General features: G+C 41.7%; 1 non-coding gene across 1 annotated transcript; it reads left to right on the top strand.

Moving 5' to 3' along the window:
- The first annotated feature begins 2,073 nt into the window (after positions 1-2,073).
- trnal-uaa (transfer RNA leucine (anticodon UAA)) lies at positions 2,074-2,155 on the top strand. The gene is given in 2 exon segments: positions 2,074-2,111; positions 2,121-2,155. It is a non-coding gene; the product is annotated as a tRNA-Leu (tRNA).
- Positions 2,156-13,872: the final 11,717 nt, after the last annotated feature.

Genomic DNA, 13,872 nt, shown 5'->3' with positions numbered 1-13,872 from the left:
TCTGCCAGATTAATAGGGTGGTTATGGTCGGGAATTTGAACTGTTCAAACATCGACTGGAACTGCCATAGTATTCAGAGTTTAGATAGAGACAGGTGAATGACTGTGTGGAGTTGGCACATTCTCACCGTGTCTGCGTGGAGTTCCTCCAGGTGATCCGTTTTCCTCCCACAGTCCAAAAATGTGCAGGTTATGTGAATTGGCCATGCCAAATTTCCCGTCGTATTACGTGAAGGGGTAAATATAGGGGAATGGGTCTGGGTGGGTTGCGCTTCGGTGGGTCGGTGTGGACTTGTTGGGCCAAAGTGCCAGTTTCCACACTGTAAGTAATCTAATCTAAGAAAATGTTCTGAGGAAGTATGTGAATGCACCTAACAGAGAAAGTGCAGAGCTTGATCTCCTCATGGGAAATGAGACAGGGCAGGTGACTGAGTTGTCAGTAGGGGAGCACTTTGGGGTCAGCGAACATAGTTCTGTTAGTTTTAAAACAGTAATAGAAAAGGATCAAACAGATCAAACAGTTGAAATTGTAATTTGGAGGAAGGCTAATTTTGTCGGCATTAAGCAAGAAATTAAAAAGCTGATTGGGTCGCAGGTACCGGGATGGCTGGAAAATGGGAAGTCTTCAGAAATGAAAAAACGGGAGTCCAAAGACAGTATATTCATGTTCGATTGAAAGAAAAGGCCGGTAGGTGTCGGGAATGCTGGATGACTATAGATATTGAGGATTAAGTGAAGATAAAGAAGTATGCAGACATCACGTACAGACAGGAGCGATCGAGTGAATCCCTGGACGAGTACAACGGCAGAGGGAGTATACTTGAGAGGGAAATCAGAATGGCAAAAAAGGGGACATGAGATAGCTTTGGCAATATAGTTGAGAAGAATTCAGAAGTCTTTTATAAAAACATTAAAGACGAAAGGGTAACGATGGAGCGAACTGGGCCCCACAAAAATCAGCAAAGCAGCCTTGGTGTGGAGCTGAAGAATATGGGAAGATACTAAACGACTATTTGCTTCCGTTTTTATTGTTGAGAAGGATATGGACGACATAGAATGTGGTCTAATAGGTGGCGACATCATGAAAAATGTCCATAATATAGAGGACGAACTATCGGATATTTTGAAACGCATTAAGTTGGGCAAATCCCCAGGACCTGATTAGGTGTACATCACAGCTTTGTGGGAAGCTACGGAAGTGATTACTGTGCCCCTTGCAGAGATATTTATGTTATTGATACTCTCAGGTGAGGTGCCAGAAGACGAGCGGTTTGCTAACATGGCGCCATTTTTGAAAGGTGGTAAGGACAAGCCAGAGAACTAAAAACTGGATAGCTGACGTCGCTGGTGGGCAAATTGTTGGAGGGAAACCTGAGGGACATCAGTTACACATATTGGAAAGGTAAGGACTCATTTGGGGTAATCGACATTGCTTTGTCCTTGGGAATTCTTGTCTCACAAATATGATTGAGTTTTTTGAAGAAGTAATGATGAGGATCGATGAGGGCAGAGCGGTGGACGTGATCTCTATGGACTTAAATAAGGCATTCGACAAGATTTCCCACAGGACACTGGTTAGCAAAGTTAAATCTCATGGTATGCAGGGAGAACTAACCATTCAGTACAGGACTGGCTGGGAAGGTAAAGAAAGAGCGTGATGGTAAAGAGTTGTTTTTCGGACTGGAGGCCTGTGATCAGTGGTGTGCCACACGACTCGATGCTGGGTCCAACATGTTTTGTCATTGAGGTAAATGATTTCGATATGAACACAGGAGATATAGTTACTAAGTTTGCAGATGACACCGAAAGTAGCAGTGTATTGCATAGCGAAGAAAGTTACGTCAGATTGCAACGTGATCTTGATCAGATGGGCCACATGGTATCAGAATGTAATGTAGATAATCCATTATTGTTCAGAATAATGTCTTGACAGTTGCAGCTTCCATACCACAAAACCAGCGAGCCTTCTGAAGAATATACGTGCTTTTATACATGAAGTTCGAGACAATGTACCTCAAGCAGCTCGGTGAAGTCACCGTTCACAAAACCAAAGATGCTGCTAACATGCAGTCGTAGTAGCATGGCCGAGCGGTCTAAGGCGCTGGATTTAAGTTCCAATCTCTCCAGAGACGTGGGTTCGAATTCCACTGCTGCTAACTTGCACCTTTTGCACGGTATGAGGCTCTGCAGAGGTTTGGCGTACACATGATATGCTGATAGGCCTGTTTCGGCAGTCTCGGATCACTTGAGCCTCTGAGGTCAGTTTAGAATAAAAACCATACTTTAAACACTCAGTGCGTACCTACAAATATTTGCCATACACTTATGTAGATATTCGTCAGCTCTGGAACTTCTAACACATTGGTTTCACAGTGCACTCACTCTGTAAAAAGACAGAGAGATCAGGATGGAGTTTAGGAGAGGTAAATTATGTTTCCACATACTCTGCTGAATTTTGTTCTGAAATTTCTATGTTAATCACAACGTTCCCTGATGTCTATTTTTTATGAAAATTGAGAGAAAGGGGTGCTGTTGAATAGAAGGTTTAGTGAAATAACGATGCTGACTCTGAGCAGCAGGCTCTTAAATGGGAAATAGCACCGAAAACAGTTCGGGATTCAAAAAGGAAATATATGTACAGAAGTTAAACGTGATAAACGAACGGCTTAACTCACCACAGCGCCTCTGGGAGAATTCATGGGAAAATATCCCAGTTTCTGTCTCCTGATCAACAAACTAAGCGAACGCTAATTGATGGTCTATTTCTCAGATAAACCAGCTTTCTATTGCATAGTTTAAATTTCACGAATCCTTGCAGGTGATTCTCAAATAACTTCAGTGGGTGCATTTCCGAAGGGGGCACCCCTCCAGATCAGATTCTCACAGATTAATTTAAAGTTCATCAAAAGCCTGGCAACGAACTGACGATCTGGATCAATGGAAGTATTGTCAAGTGGAAGACCCTGACCTCTCAGATTCACATTGTCCAGTTTAAATGCATTAAACCCGATATATAAATCTCAATCTGCCTCCTTGGTTGCATTCCACACAGGCATGTACTTACAAATGAGGATCACAGCTCTTAGTTTAAACGTAACCAAACTTGATACTTTAGTGTCATTCCACATCAATAGTTTTATTTTCGACAGGCGCACCCAGACTAATCAGTGACAATGAACGAACTAATCCCTGATCGCCTGTCATGCGGAATAAACGTGATTTTCCCACTTCAGTTCATGTTCGTGCGAAATGGCCTGATGAGTGCAAGGAAAAACATTTTCGAGAAAATCCGCATATCCTTTCAACGAGAAGCCTGATTAGATTGCATAGCAGGTTAATACACGGCAATTCCTGGAGCAACCAGGAGTTAATAGGAACATAAGGAAAAGCAGTGGAGGAAAGTCATGATAGTGACTATTCAGATTCTAATACCTCAGCTCGTGTTGATGAGAACAGGATCTGGATGAAGGCTGCATTGTGTCCAAAATCTGTTGTTTTCCTTCACTTTCCCTCGTTCTGTCAAGACTGTTCCACCATTCAGTGAGATTGTATTTGATCGAATCATCCACAAAATCACTTTCTTGCCCTATTCCAAAAACCCTTAATTCGTTTCCTGATTAAAAGTCTGTCTATCCCAGCTATGAATACACTTGATGACTCAATCGCAGCAGCCCTCTGCAGTGAAGAATTCTACAGAATCACGAACTTATGAGAGAAACTATTTCTCCTTATCTCTGCTTGAAATGTATAACGCCTTCCACTAAGACTATGCCCGACGGTACTACCCTGTCCCACAAATTCTCCACATGTAGCCTCTCATTTCAAAGAATAATCTTGGAAACTGCATTAAAGTTAACACCCATTCTTCTATATTTGCACTAGTACAAAACCAAACTACGCAACCAATTCTATGAGGAAATATCCTCTTGTTGTTGAGTATCCTGTGGAGACATTTCCCTGTCGAATGATGAGACTGATATTGATGATGTTTTCTTAAAGTTTGGGTGCAGGGAGAAATAACAAATAACAAACGAAGATGCAACAGTGAAAAATTCAACATGTTATCATGGAGAGAGCTGTCCTGATCTGAAGTTTCCTCGCAGAAATTGAATATGAGACAATCTCTTCCAATATTCAATCCTTGAAATGGAAAGGAAGAAACCATAGATTATTTTGGTGTCCAATAAAGCGGGAATGGAAATGGAGGGATGAAAATTTCAATATATCCGTCAGGTACTTGATGAGATGAATGGCAGATATCAGTACCGCCGTATGAAGTGAGTCTGTGAACAATAGGAAAAACGTGCCTGTGAGAGAATCAGAAAAAAAAATGGCACAATGAAAACAGACGTTGCGACACTGAGAGAGTGTCAGAAGGGAGATGGAAGAAAAGGATATTGATTTGAAAATGGGAAATTAACAGCAATTTGTGAAAAGATCAGGACCCTGGTGTTGAGCGGATTTTATGATTATTGAGGGAGTCGAACGCAGTGATGAGAATTTTAAATTCGAGACCTCACCTGGATGCCACCTCATGACCGTCGTGAGCACAGGAGTCATATGGCGACAGGACTTGATATGTGTTAATGAGTGACTGACAAACGTGGAATTGATGGAAGCGTCGAGCTTTGGACTTTCCCTGGGAAACGTTTGGGTAAGCAGAATGTGGATTTAACAAAGTTAACAATGAGTTTTAACGTTGCCATGAGTTTAGGAGGATTGGAAATGGAGACAAATGATGGAAATGTCTGGAGAGAAAGTTGGTTCAAATTGTAGTCTTGACTTGTGCCAATAATGTGATTGTTTACAGTTCCTGTTCAGGATGATGTTCTGTTGGTATGGAGCAGGGTGCATGCTGGTGAGTGAAGAGACCGTACTCGGTTTTCCAATGATTTGAAAAAGGATTGGAGTGGCACACTGACACATACCTTCAAATCGAACATCAAATAATTTGCACTTTGCAGTGGAGAAAGAGCAGCGAACTTTTGAGAGACCCTCGCTAATTATCGATGTTTCTGACGGATCTGAGTGTGAGGTGAGATGTGAACTTTGAAGAGGTACCTCTGTCAAAAACAAATAGAACGCACAGGGATTTGTTTCATTGACAAATGACCTGGAAGATAATGTAAATCGATTAACAACATGGGGAATGCTATCGATGATTGAACATCGAATCTTGCTATCCTCTGCACAGTCAGTTAGTTGCTGATTGATTTTGCTAATCGAGGGAGGTCAGATGCTTACCGACCAACACAGATAATATTTATTAAAATAAAAAGGAGTAAAGACCGTCGGCCTGGTTTTGGCAGGACTTGAGTGATCTTGGAATCGTTGGGACTGGCTGATATGTTTTACTCTGTCTCGTTTGTTATCCACTTCAACAACTGTTGAACAATCTGACAAAAGTAAGAAGAAATCACTTGGCGCAGTGTAGTGAAAAGTATGCAATCACCCGTGACGTATAAATTATAGATGCAGCTTTGTTTTTACGAACAATTTATTATACTAAGAACTCATGGAATCCATCATTTGAACCTGATTAATCGAACTTGCAAATTACAATTCTTTCATTTTCTTTGTAATTCTTCTCTCCACTCCAGCTGTCTGTCTGAGCATGAGTGGATATCATGATCAAGGGATTTTGCGATTAATATGATTAATTAATAGTCATTAGTTAGATTATCACGCCCTTTATCATTGCCTTACCAAAGGGAATGTATGAATAAAAAATCGGAACTTTGAGATATGGTATAAACGTAGTGCCCAAATCCAGTTATTCAAAACTCTGGTTTGGAAGATTTTCGAAATCTTGAGTGTCATTGAACATTTTAAATTCCAAGTAAATTGAGGGACTGAGTGATAGATTTGGTTTATTTTGCTATTCCTGTTTAAAGAAAGTGTGAATCCGTACATTTGAAGAATAGTAATAAGGAAATCTATGTAACTATATTTCACAGTTTTACACAAATATTTCGCAAGAACACTGACCCCAGCAGTAGAGTATAGTCAGTGACAATTGTGTTCTTGCAGTAGAGCTTGTATTCCAGATTCAAATCCTGATTGAGACACTTTCCTGCGACCCAAACAATAGCCAGAATGGGATAGTAAAACATTTCCAGAATCCGAACAGTTCAATAGATCCACGATTCCAAATTCATCCATTTATAGTTCTCATAAATATAACTAACCTCAAAGGAAAAGAATTTTCTCAATGTTAGAACGCTGGGAAGTGTTGATCCGAACTCCTTATCCATTCCTGTTACAATCTCTGAGATTGAAATCAAACTTCACACTCTGTTGTGAGCTGCAGGTTCATATAAATTTTGAATCTGGCAAAGCATTCTCCCTTAAACTATGAAAGGATACATTGGGTGGTAAATCCTTTTTAAAAGAAACCGGATATCAACCAGTAACACAATCAGATTTCTGAAGGCTTCAAATAGATGTGTACTCAGATGGAATTTCCAATCGCTGATTTTTAAACAACAATAAACAAAATTCTGCTCTAACGTCTAAAAGATTTACAGGAATGATCTTGAGGAAGGTATAGGTAATTTTCTTCGTAAATTTGCAGATGAAATTAAGGTTGGTGGAGCAGCCGTTAGTGAAGATATTTGTCAGAGAATGCTGTAGAACTTAGACACATTGGAGATTTGGGAGGAAAAATGGCAAATGGAGTTCAAACCAGACAATTGCCAGATGATACATTTTGGAAGATCCAGTTCGAGAGTGAAATATACGTTAAATGGAAAAGCCCTGGGGAAAATTGATGCATCGAGAGATCGGGGTGCTCAGGTCCAATGTATTCTGAAGGTGGCAACACAGTTTGATGGAGTGGCCAAGAAGGCATACGACATGTTTTCCTTCATTTGGGCGCTGTATTCTTTATAAGAATTAACAGGTCATGTAATATTATGTACGACTTTGAAGGGGCCACATATGCGTTACTCTGTCCAGTTCTGATCGCCTCATTACCAATAGATTATGGTTGGATGGAGAGGCGTTTCACCAGGATATTTCCTGGTATGGATGAAGCCAGCAATGAAGGCAGTCGAGGACATTGCGATTACTTTCATTAAAAAGACGAAGGTTGAGGGAGTATGTGATTGCGGTCTACACAATCACGAGAGGGACAGAGAGGGTGGATTGCAAGAAGTTCTTTCCCAGAGCAGGGGTCCCAATTATTTGGGGTCACGAGTTCAAGGTAAGAGAGGAAATATTTCAGAGCAATACGTGTGGAAATTTCTTTATGTGGAGGGTGATGGATGCCAGGAAACTGTTGCCAGCGAATATGGTAGAAGCAGGCATGATAGCACTATATTTAAGATGGATCTAGACAGATGCATGAATGGCAAGGGAGTTGAGGGATACGGATCCTTCGAAATTAGGCGACAGATTTTGACAAAGGATCTCGTTCAGCGCAGGCTCGGAGAGCCGAACGGCCTGATTCTGTGTTGTAGTTTTCTTTGTTATGTGTTCTTATTCCTGAAGATGTGGACCAAGGGGTAGAAGCTGCAATAAAGATTCATTAGCTAGAGAGGTCAAAAAGTGATTGCACAATCGATATGTTTCATTAGATATTCGCAGCTCATTCACTTTGATGGGTGTTTTACTGTCAACTGATATACAATGAACATTTGTGACATTTCCACATACACCACCTTCAAAAGTGATGCCTGACGATGACACATCAGCGCTGGAGCCTACGATAAAGCACTGTACACGATTATCAGAAGTAGTGTCTAGACTCCTTCGGTACCAGTATAACTGTTTTCAGTCGAATCTCTTCACATTAGATGATGTCCACCAGCTTCTGAAGACATTGAGTGTAATTATTTCCACTTGATCTTGGAGTATCCCCCATCTTCAACACAAAGCCTTTTTTATTGTGTGACAAGGACACTCTGTGTTATCTGCACACGGACACGACCAGAGACGTAACGATATGCGAAATACATCTCGTCAGTTCTGTTCAGAGTAATGCAAATGAGAATATTAAGCTCATCTGATCAGTTCCCATTTTTCCCCTCAGCCATCGACACTCCTCAGCAAAGAGACAGTCAATGTCATAAGCCAATTGTTCCATGCAATGTCGACACCAATCTTTGGTGTTCGGCGTGGTGTTCACATGGAGCAATCAAATTCAGATCTGCTTTCAGACCTGTCCAGAAGTTGAAAGGAACTGCATTGGAGAGGTGAGGCGAGAGGGTATGCCTTTGATGGAAACTCCGCATTTGTCTCAGAGTGACATCAGGCATAACATAGTATCATAGTATCCCTACTGAGTATAAACAGGCCCTTTGGCCTAAAAGATCGACATCGACCGGCCGAGGAATAACTCAGGCAGATCCATTCACCAGTCCTATCACTCTACATTTACCTCTGACTCATGGACATAACCCAGTGACATTGCCAGTCAATGGAAAACTAGGACAGACATTTCACTGATTGGAATTTGAAACAATATGCTCACTCTTGTTCGAGGCCAATCATCTCTCACCATAACAGATTTCACCAGACATTTAACAGCAAGGAAACCTCGGGCAGGTGGAGGCCAACTGAAACTTCTAGACTGCTTCATGACTCAATATGACCATGGCTGATAATCCAGCTGAATCCCCTGTTCCCACTTCATCATCCAAAACCCTTTTATTACATCTTTCTAACAAATGATAACAAAGTCCTATTTGAAAACATGTACGATGGGCTGGTGGAAGAAGCACACACGTGAACGGCAGCAGACACTTAACGAGCACAGTGACAAATTCTCAAAACCTCTTTCCTCTGTTTGTCAATGCAGATGTGTATAAACCTCTGCAGTGAACATTAACGGATAAAAGAACGACCTATGGCGGCATCTATTAAAATCAAAACGCCAAGCAGCACAGCAGCATCTCCCACCTCGGCGCTGTAGTTCTGAAGGGTAATGGAAAGACAAGAACACCGATCCTCTTTTTATATGGTCTCGTATATTAACCATTGGCACAGTGCTGACTTCTTCACTTTGCGTTCTTATAAGATGGAGATTCATAACTGAGATGGACAGGAGCTGTAATCAAAGAACAAACGTGCCTCCCAGGCGTTTACATCAGACGTTGAACACAGATACTGGATTGAGAACAGATTGAATGAAGTAAGATCAAAATAATTTCCTTTTTGGAACGGAGAGGGTGTTTAGTCCCTTAAGCCAGCTCAGTTCCTCAACAAGAACATGGCTGAACTGTGGGATAACTCTATCCCCTTACCTTGGACCTATATCATTGATGTTCTTCCTAAATTAAAAAAAACTCTATGTCCAATTTAAATTTAACAATTGATTGCCATTTGTTTTAGGGAATTTGAGCAGACATTAATATTTGTGTGTAGAAGTTTTTTTTCTATTATCTCTCCTGAAGTCCTTCATTCTTAGAAAGGGCCTTAATTCTTAGATTTTGATGTGGGCGTCACTGGCTGAGACCAGTAGCTATTGCTAGTCCCTAGTTGTCTTTGTGAAGGTGGTGGCGAACCACCTTCTTGAACAGAAGTAATTTTCGTGCTGCAGGTAAACCCATAATGTCCTAACAGAAACAATTCCAGGATCTTGTAACTGCTCATTTTTGACTTCAGTTCCACTCATTATAAATACTATAAGTTTATCGATCCTATATCTCCCTGTTACTATAGAGAAGTCTTTCGTTATACCACCCCTTAACCTTCTACATTGAGTTCAGAGATTTATTTGCGAGATGCTGTGTTTTTCTGCCGACGTTTTATCACGTCGTAAGTGTACCTGCAGTGAAGCTTTCGTGGTTTGTCATTCCTGCTATTTATTTTCCTCAGTTTTCTGGTACTTCCGGTTGTGCATCTGAAAGGTTTGTCCACGTGATCCAGTTCAATACGTTGATTTATAGAGTTCCGGTTTGAGTTGCAGGCTTCATGGAACTCTCTTGCGGGTCTCTGCGTTGCCTGTGGTTGTATGATTCGGTTCTCTCAATTGAATTTGTGTCCGTCTTTGTCTGTGTGGCTCGACATGAGACAGTATTGGTCGTATTGGTCGTATCTGGCAGCACGTCAATACCAGACTTAACAGAGCACTAACACTTCACCCGAGGCGCACTAATGATCTTACCCAGCAGGAAAGCACATCAGCTAAGTGAATGTATCTGCAGACTCACAAACAATCCGGCATACAATTCTTCAAAAATACTTATTTAATTCTACAGAGTACAAACATAATTTGTCTAACCTTTCCTCAGAATATAACCTCTGAAGTCCTGGGATCATCCTCCTGAACCTGCACAACATTCACTTCAAGAGCAAAACATTCTTCCAAAGGTGTGACGCCCAGCTTTGGTGACGACACTTTCAGGGAGCAAATGACTTGGCCAACTAGATCACTCCGTATAATATTGTCTGAAAACTTCTTCAATGTTATGAGGATTTCTGCCTCGACTATCCTCACATGCTGCCTGGATCGTTGTGTTTTTCCAGCCATCTGTCCGTGCATTTCGGACCACACCATCTTCAGATGTTTTTTATTTGCCTCTCGACCACCCGGATAGGCAGTGACTTGTACATTCCCAACATGCTCTGGCTAAAAGAAATTGATATAGTCTCCAAATTCTCCCATTTTCTGGAAATCTATGCGGCCCGTCATTGAGCCCTGCATCAAGGGGATCCTTTCTTCTTGTCTTTCCTGTCTATTCCTCTAATCGTATATACACGTCAGTCACGTGTCCTCCCAATTTCCTCTGTTCAAAGAAAAACAACTTCATTCTGCTAAATCTAACTTCATTGCTAAATCTCTTCAACACAGGCAGCATATTTGTCGTAGTACCCCAAAAGTATGCTATCTCCAGTGCTTTCGCATTGCTCCTATCGTATGCATTCCAGAAGAGCACTCAGTAATCTTCCTGTGACATGAGCAATGTTTTACAATGTACCAGCGGAATACTTCTCGAGGCATCACGTCCGATTTAGATAACTGCTCAACCCCGTCCACAGTCTGAGAATCAGATGGAGCCCTGATCAGTTTAATAGAAGCTCCGTCAAAATTTGTTCTTTCTTCTTGGAGACGAGATTCGGGGAAGGCCGATCAATGCTTGAGGGATGAATCTCATTCCTGATTTCACCGCTGGCTTTGAGCCTAATTTCTAATCTTGCTTATAAGAAGACTCACAAGATGCATTCAAAGGACGGGGGACTGTTCCATAACGAGCATTTGAATAGATTGAACTTGTACTCACTGGAATTGAGAAGAGGTAACTCTATTCAAATACACGAGATTGTTTCGTAACTTGTGAGGGAAACTGAGGGGATGTCACTTCCTTTGAGGGAGTGAATCCATGCGGGAGGTCTTGATCTCCTCACAAGGAGATACCCACAGATATGAGAAGGAAATTATTCTCTCAGAGAATAACGAATTGAAATTTTATTCGCAGAGGGAGTGGATGATGGGTTCATTCAAGGCTGTGATCGATAAAGTTTTAATCAGGAAGCGAATAGATAATATGGGCATGAAAGGAGAACTGAGGATGATCAGATCGGTCGTGATCGTATTAAGTCGCGGAACAGTCTTGATAGGCAGTGTGACTATGGTGAGAATGTCGTATTTGAGAGGACAGATAATACTCCGGGTGTGTTCTCACTCACACCTCTCGTAATGTTAATGAGTCATTGCTCCGGCTGAATTCTCGCCCTCCTGAAATAAAGGCCGCGATACCATGTGCCTTTCTCATGGCGTGCTGCAAAACAGGCAGTGAGAAAACTGCTGATTCACAATGAAGATACGGATTGCAAAAAGCTTTGTAAAAGAGACTTGGACAGGATGGCGACTGGCGCAGCTTCAGAGGTAAACAGTGAAAAAAACAAAAGCAGATCATTCGAAATGTTTAACCATTGGGATACAAGTGGTTGATGTTTAACCAGAAGCTCAACACTCCTCAGGAGATGGGAGAGCTTGAGGAGTCGGATCTGTGCGGTATTTCTAAGTTGTAGGAAGGACGTGAACGTTCTGTCACCAGAATTACAGAGGAGATAGCGATCTAAGTTTACACAGAGAAATTGTCAGTTTCAGTCAGTGGTATGGGGGCTGCGGGAAGAGAGAAGTAGCAAATGGATGCTGGGGGAGGAGAGAAGTAGCAGAGAATGTCGGAGTTTCGTAACTTTTTTTATTTACAAGGATTGGAAAATTTATGCGACAGACAGAGGCTGAATAGGCCTGGGCTGTGGTGTGACCCGATAGAGGTTTATGTAATCATGCGGGACAGAGAATCATAGAGTCACAGAATCCCAACAGAATGAAAACTGACCCTTCAACCTAAGAAGTCCCAACCGACCCTCCAAAGAATGTCACACGCAAACGCATTCCCTACCTTATTATCCTATAATTATCCGTGAATTATGTACCCAACCTTCAGACTTCTGAACACTCTGGGCAATTTCCCATGGCCAATTGATCTAACCTGCACATCTTTGGATTGTGGGAGGAAAGCAGAGCCACGGGAGGAAACTCACGCAGACAGTGGATATGTAGGCAAGGACTCTCCACTGAGTTGTGGAGTCCAAAACTAGTGTGCGTAACGTTAGGATGAGAGGGAAAATATTTAAAAGGGAACTAAAGGGCATATTTGTCACAGAAAGTGTGGTGCGTGCAAGGAATGTGCAGCCAGAGAAGTCGTGGAAACGGATACGATAGCAACATTTTAAACACCCATGTGTGAGTATATGAACAGCAGGTCAGGGGCTACGTACTGACAAAGGAGAAGAGATTAATTTGCAATGTTTCAGCAGGGAGAGTAGAGAAAGCACGAGCCAGGCAGAGCCGGAAAATTAAGACTGAATATTTAATAATTACTTCGTGAATCGTTGGAGCACAAACTTAAGAGCAACGGAAGCAGACACATCTACTGCTTGGAAAGTGAATTAATATATTCGGGCAACAGCTAAATATGGAGCACGACACGTCTCGAGTCTGCCACCCGCCCTCCTCTCTATCCAATAAATGTAGATGCTATGTGGAGGGTTGGTGAGGTAAGGTTGTATTTTTATTAATCTCTTTTGACAAATTAGAGCATAGGAGATATAGGCGCGGACAGTTACATGCTCTTCCTGCAGAATGTGGGAAGGAAGGGTCACCATTAGTGTCCCTGCTGACTTGTCTGGAAAGGTACCCCCATATCAAGCTCCTCACAGACCACATTAGGGAACTGGATCTGCTCCGTTAATATGGTTATGCTGTCCTTGGCGCTATTCCCCCCGAGATGTTGCAAAAGCAGCGATTGTGAAACGTTTGGCTTTGATGGGTTTTTGGGCCAACTTGATTATAGCTCACACTTGTTAAAAAAAGGAACACAAAAGAGGTGGCCATATCTCCCAGCTAAACTTTTCTCTCGTCTGTTTTATTTTGTGCAGTCTTGCTGAAAAGACCTTCTGAATTTTTAGAGATCGTTGAACTTCATTTTAAAATAAAGCAGGAAGAGTGAGAGGCAAAAAAAGGAAAGGGCAGCAGAAACGAAACAGTTTGAATTATGACTGAAGGAAAAAAAGCAAAAGAGGCAGAAGGGAGAGAAAGAGAGAGAGAGAGGAAAGGAAGACAGAGACGAAGTTTGAACTTCGGATATGAGCACCAAGAGAGAAAAGTCTGGTTAAAACAATGAAGGTGAAGGATGAACGTAAACTTTGTAAGGAAGAGATTGAGTATGAGCAGGCACATGGTAGCGAAAGGCCTGTTGAGAAAATATTTAATGATATTCAAACATTGCGCAAATTTGATGAGAAAGATGTGGAAGACTTCAACTTCTTTTCAAAAATGGCTAAAATAATTTGTTGGGGAGTTACCATGTCAGTTTTGCTGATCCAAACAAAACTTGTCGATAGAGTCAGTGATGAATTC

Source organism: Chiloscyllium punctatum, chromosome 51, assembly GCF_047496795.1.
Source record: "Chiloscyllium punctatum isolate Juve2018m chromosome 51, sChiPun1.3, whole genome shotgun sequence".
NCBI lineage: Eukaryota > Metazoa > Chordata > Chondrichthyes > Orectolobiformes > Hemiscylliidae > Chiloscyllium > Chiloscyllium punctatum.
This window is presented reverse-complemented; position numbering and strand designations above follow the sequence as displayed.